Below are 5,887 nucleotides of genomic sequence, written 5' to 3' on the forward strand. Positions count from 1 at the left end.
GCTGGGATTACAGGCACGCGCCACCATGCCCAGCTAATTTTTTGTATTTTTAGTAGAGACCGGGTTTCACCATGTTGACCAGGATGGTCTTGATCTCTTGACCTGTGATCCACCCGCCTCGGCCTCCCAAAGTGCTGGGATTACAGGTGTGAGCCACCGCACCCGACCCCAAGAAACTTTTAAATCTGCCATTCTGTCAACCAACATTTATTGAAGTCCTGCTATAGGTGTGGACACAGGGTTAGGCATGTGGGCTAGAAAGATGAATACAGCACATTGATGGTTTTAAAGGCAATCACAGTATAGTGGGAGAGATAGAGATGTATGCTATATGGGCAATATCATAAAAGAGATATGTGCAGGATATTATAGGCATAGGAGAAAAGAGGATATAACTGAACTTGAGAGGAGTGATAATGGAAGGCTTCCAATTAGAGATCTTACCTTTCTTCAAGCTGAGGTTTGTACTTGTGGGAGAATGTTAGGTAGAGCATGCCAAACAATGAGAACATTATGAGCAGATGAGCAGGAGTGAGAAATAGCATTATGGAAAAGGTAGTTCAATCATTGTTGTCTGCCCTGTACCCCTTTTTTCTTTCTTGGATTATTTTTCTTTTATAATGTTTTTTTGAGACAGGGTCTCACTCTGTCACCCAGGCTGGAGTGCAATCACGTGATCTGGGCTCACTGGAATCTCTGCTGCCAGGGCTTAAGTAATCCCCCTGCCTCAGCCTCATGAGTAGCTGGAACTACAGGTACATGCCACTGTGAACAGCTAATTTTTGTATTTTTTTGTAGAGACTGGGTTTCATCATGTTGCCCCGGTTGGTCTCAAACACCTAAGCTCAGGTGATCCTCTTCGGCCTCCCAAAGTGTTGGGATTACAGGCATAAGCCACCGTCCCTGCCCTCTTTCTTGTTTTAGCAGTATATTTTTCCCTCACTCCAACTATGTGGTAGAACTGTTAAGCATATTACACTGCCCAGTTGACTATAGGGCTGGTTATGTGATCCAGACTAAGCCAATCATAATACAGCATTCTGGCTGGAGCAGTTCATTGAAGGGGTGGCATATGACCCAAGCCAGATCAATCAGATTCTTTTCCTAGGGTTTTAATACACTAAAGTAGCAATTGAAAAATGGTGTCACAACGTTTAGGACCATATAGTCTGGTGTGAAACTTCCTGGGCTCAAATATAATTTCCATTACTTAATAGCTGTGTAAGCTTAGTTAAGTTACTAAACTTTTCTGTACCTTAGTTTTCTTATTTGTAAAACAGGGAGATCACAATAATACCTAGTATTATTGTGAATAAATCATAATACTGTTGTGTAAATCATAGTACTGTTGTGAGGATGAATGTGTTACATGTAAGGACTTAAAATATTTCCTGTCATATAGTAAATACCTATTAAATGTTGCTGGTATTATTGTTGTATTACACATGTTCCTGTCATATTTGTTATACACTAGTGATTATGATAGGATTCTTACACTGCAATGATGTAAGCTTTGAATTACTCCTAGAACAAGGTTTCTCAACATTGGAACTCTTAATATTCAGGTCAAGATAATTCCTTGTTGCAGGCAGTTATTCCAAACATTGCAGGATATTTAGCAGCATTCCTAGTCTCTGCCCATTAGATGCCAGTAGCATCATCCCAGTTATGACGACTAAAAATGTCTCCAGACATGTTCAAATGTTTTCTGGGAGTCAAAATTGCCTTTGGTTGAGAACAACTGTGGCCATTTTACCTTCTAACTGGAGAGAGACCATTTACTATAGGAAAGAATGAAATCAATGTGTAAAGAAAACTGAAAATAGAGATTGGGGAGATGTAGAGAGAATGAGTCCTTGGGGCAACTACATCTTTAGTTCCAGTTTCTAATCCTCTAAACTCTTCTTGTTCTTACAGTTCACCTTCTGGTTTTCTTTATTCTTCTAATAAATTTTTTTTGTTTGTTAATTTGCTTGGGATTCTATCACTTGCAATCAAAAGAAATCTGACTATTGGTGTATAGGGCTTGTCATCACTAGATATATATGTTCTGTGTCCCATTAGGAATGTAAATACCATGAGAACAGAGACTTTGTCGCATTTATTGCTGCATTTGCAGGATGTAGAACAGTGATTGACATATAAGAGGCACCAATTAAACATTTGTGGGTGTCAATGAAGAAAATATAAGTAGTTGTTTTTATAGCTAAAAATTACGAAAGTGAGTATGTTGTACATTATAGGGGCAATTAAATAATGTTAGAAGTCTTCTAATTTCAATAATCATTCAGCTATGGTCAAATAACACATGGAATGCCATAATCAGGAATTATTACCTTAAAGATTGATTACTTAACGCTGATTATCTGGCTGGGCAAGATGGCTCATGCCTGTAATCCCAGTGCTTTTGGAAGGCTAAGGCAAGAGAATGGCTTGAGGCTAGAAGTTCAAGACCAGCCTGGTCAACATAGTGAGACTATGTCTCTGCTAAAAAATTTAAAAAATTAGTGGGGCATAGTGGTATGTGATTGTGTCTTAGCTACTCAGGAGGATGAGGCAGAAGTTTCGCTTGAGCCCAGGAGTTCAAGGCTACTGACCGCATGACTGCACTCCAGCCTGGGTGACAAAGTGAGATATTGTTTCCAAAAAATAAATAAGTAAATAAAAATAACTTAAAAATAAATAAAAGCATGTTTTTTAATGGGTTTATAATATTCTATCTTATGCATTTATCTTAACATTTCCATTATTGGATATTTGCAGTGTTTTTCATTTCTGCAATTATAAACAATGTTCTGGAGAATATCAATATAAATTAGTAATAATAATACTATAAAATACTTGCTTTCAGTTCCTTAAACAATGAAATAAGCAAAATAAGGATTGTAGTAGCTATGGCATACCAGGCAAGCACTACAAAACTCTCTTAGTCCTTTGGATACCATCTAAATGAGTTTACATAAAGTAGAGCTAGAAAGTCTGAGTCACTGATTGACACCATGACAAGAAGGATGTCTTATATTTAAATGTAAGGTTGAATAGGTTGAAAATGCTGTTTCCAGAAAACATGGAAAGATCGCTTGCACCCAGGATTTTGAAGTTATAGTGAGCTATAATCTTGCCACAATGCACTCTAGCCTGGGTTGACAGAGTAAGACCCTGTTAAAAGAAAGAAGAAAGAGAAAGAAAGAGAGAGAGAGAGAGAAGAAAGAAAGGAAGAAAGAAAGAAAGAAAGAAAGAAAGAAAGAAAGAAAGAAAGAAAGAAAGAAAAAAGAAAGAAAAAAAGGAAAGAAAGAGAAAGAAAGAAAGAAAGGCAGGCAAGAAGGCAAGAAAGAACACTGATTAAGCAAAGCTACACCACAGGAACATATGAAATGAATGGTGCTAAAGGCAGGCAATTGTTAGAAGTGATGTATAAGACCCACTTGATCCTGCATGAAGGAGGTTTCAGAGTGCTACAAAAGCTAGAGATCTGGAACCATGCTGGTCTTACATACCCCAATTTGTCAGTCTTCTGCTGCCTACTCTGACTGCACAGCACTCTAATCCTACCAATACTCCTTCATTGCATCTTCCTGAAAATGTGATTTTCATGAAAAGTACTAGTCTTTGGGTTTAGATCAGAAAGTGGGATCTCCCAGAACTATAGAACAGATTATATAGGGTTTTTGGGTTTTTTTTCTGCCTCATTTCTAGTGAATATTTGTACATTGTATGTAATTTAACTTGATACTTTATTTTGTTGTAACTACTACCTGATAGCCTAGATTTGGGAGGGAGAACATATAGTCTTCTCATATCTTTCAGCACCAGATGCTACAATATTTACAAAAAAACAAAAACACAACTTGGCATTTGCTGAATTATCCAAATTGTTTTCACTCATTTGCAACACATAGAAATGGCTTAAAAATGTTTAGCTTTATTCTGAGTTGGTGTAGAGCCACTAAAGAGTTGAAAGGAGGTGTGTGAGTGACATCATAAGTTTTGATTTTTAGATGTCATTTTTGTAACTGTGTGGACAAAAGATCTAGGAGAAGACACTGAAGATAGGGAGATTAGTTTGAAAGGTTTTAATTCAGGTAAGAAATAAAACAAGCAGTGATTGCAGGAGAGAAAAGTAAACACAGTATTTAGAATAGGTAAGTGATTAAATAGGGTAAAGAAGGTAGGGGAAAAGGAGGAATCATAGATGCTTCCTAGGTTTCTAGCTTGTATAATGGGGCATGATGGTGGTATCAAATGCAATAGGGAATAGAAGAGGAGGTACAGGCGTTTGCATTTATTTCTTGATGTTTTTGTTTGTTTTGTTTTCTCTTATTTGGTTCCTTATTCTGTCAGCTTCCTTTAGTTGCTGAATTCCATTTTAACACCCTGACTTCCTAACTGGCTTCCCTGTAACTATGGTAAACATTTACTTTTCTGTCCCCTTTGAGCTATTTCTACTCATACATCATTTTGACAATAAATGAAATAAAACTATTAAATTCGACCAAAAACGACTATTAAAAAGAACAACATTGAAACAAAACAACATTGAATTGCAACAATTTGTTGGTGTCTTAATAGCACCATCAACATTAAAGTTAAAAAATATTTGAATGCCAACTCAGTGCCAAGCACTGCCCTGGGCTCTTTAGAAACAAAGACTCAAAGCAGTTCAATAAAGTGGAGAGAGTGGTGATTTTGTAGTTATAACTGGAGTGTGGATTTCTCCTTCCATTACCTACTGGGTTTGTGACCTTGAGCTAGTGGTTAGCTCCTCAGGATCTTTTATTTCCATTTGCAAAATGAGGGCAAATGCATAATAGAGATATCATTCAGCTGCCATCTTAAGTGAGATAAAATATCCAACTTAGCACTGTAGCTGACATGTTGTAAGCACTTGATAAATGTTAGCTGCTATGGAAATAAAATCATAACTATACTCTCAAGAAGCTTACGGTCTACTCCATATGTTTTTTATATGAGCCTCTCACATCATTTTTGTGATTAAGAGAACAAAATAGCATTGAATTGTATTCTTATCACAGAAAGGGCATAATGATTCAAAATGGTAGCACCTCATAGTCTTAGAGCAGCATGTTTTTCAAAATCCTGAGTATAATCAAGTATAACATTTGAAGTCTTTGAGACTTACTTGAATGATCTAATGAAGAAAATGAAAAAACACAAACTCCTTTAGAACAGTAATAACAACATGATATGTTACAAATGGTTAAAGTATACTAATTGGCTGTAATGTAACACCAAGGGTGTGATGGGGTTTGGATGAGGGGGGAAAGAAAAGAACTTTAAAAAGCAGAATTACATGAGGTAATACAAACCCAGAGTAATGAGAGTTTCTGCCAGATTGGGTTATAATGAACACACTGTGTTTTAATGATGCTAGTAACTGAGTATCTTATTAAATTCACTAGAATCCATTGCAGGCCATTTTATTGTAGCCCAGTGAAGATATTTTATGAATTCAGAATTGTGCCAGGTATTATGAAAAAGAAAACCTAACTGCATTACTCTACTTCCAATATATAATTTGCTAGAGATGTTTGTCAGTAGTTAATAAACCATATTATTCCTCAAGTCAATATTTTTATTATAATAAATGAGGAAAAATGTTGAAAAATAGAAATATGCACCTAAAATATTCTTGCTTTCATAAAATCAGAAGGACTAAATTTTAAGTGAAGCATATGTTTTTGTAAAGTTTTAAATTAAAGGAGTAAAAATAAAAAGTCTTTTTGGCTTAGATTTTCAAGACTCAATGAGTAGGATTTTGCAAAGTACAAATTTATATATTTCATGCAAACCTGGGTAATCTCTGCAGAATAACAAATTCCAGTAAAACAGATGGCAATGACTCCTGGGTTGATTTGTCCAAGTGATG

The sequence above is a fragment of the Cebus imitator genome, unplaced genomic scaffold (genome assembly GCF_001604975.1).
Source record: "Cebus imitator isolate Cc_AM_T3 unplaced genomic scaffold, Cebus_imitator-1.0 Scaffold292, whole genome shotgun sequence".
NCBI classification, from domain to species: Eukaryota; Metazoa; Chordata; class Mammalia; order Primates; family Cebidae; genus Cebus; species Cebus imitator.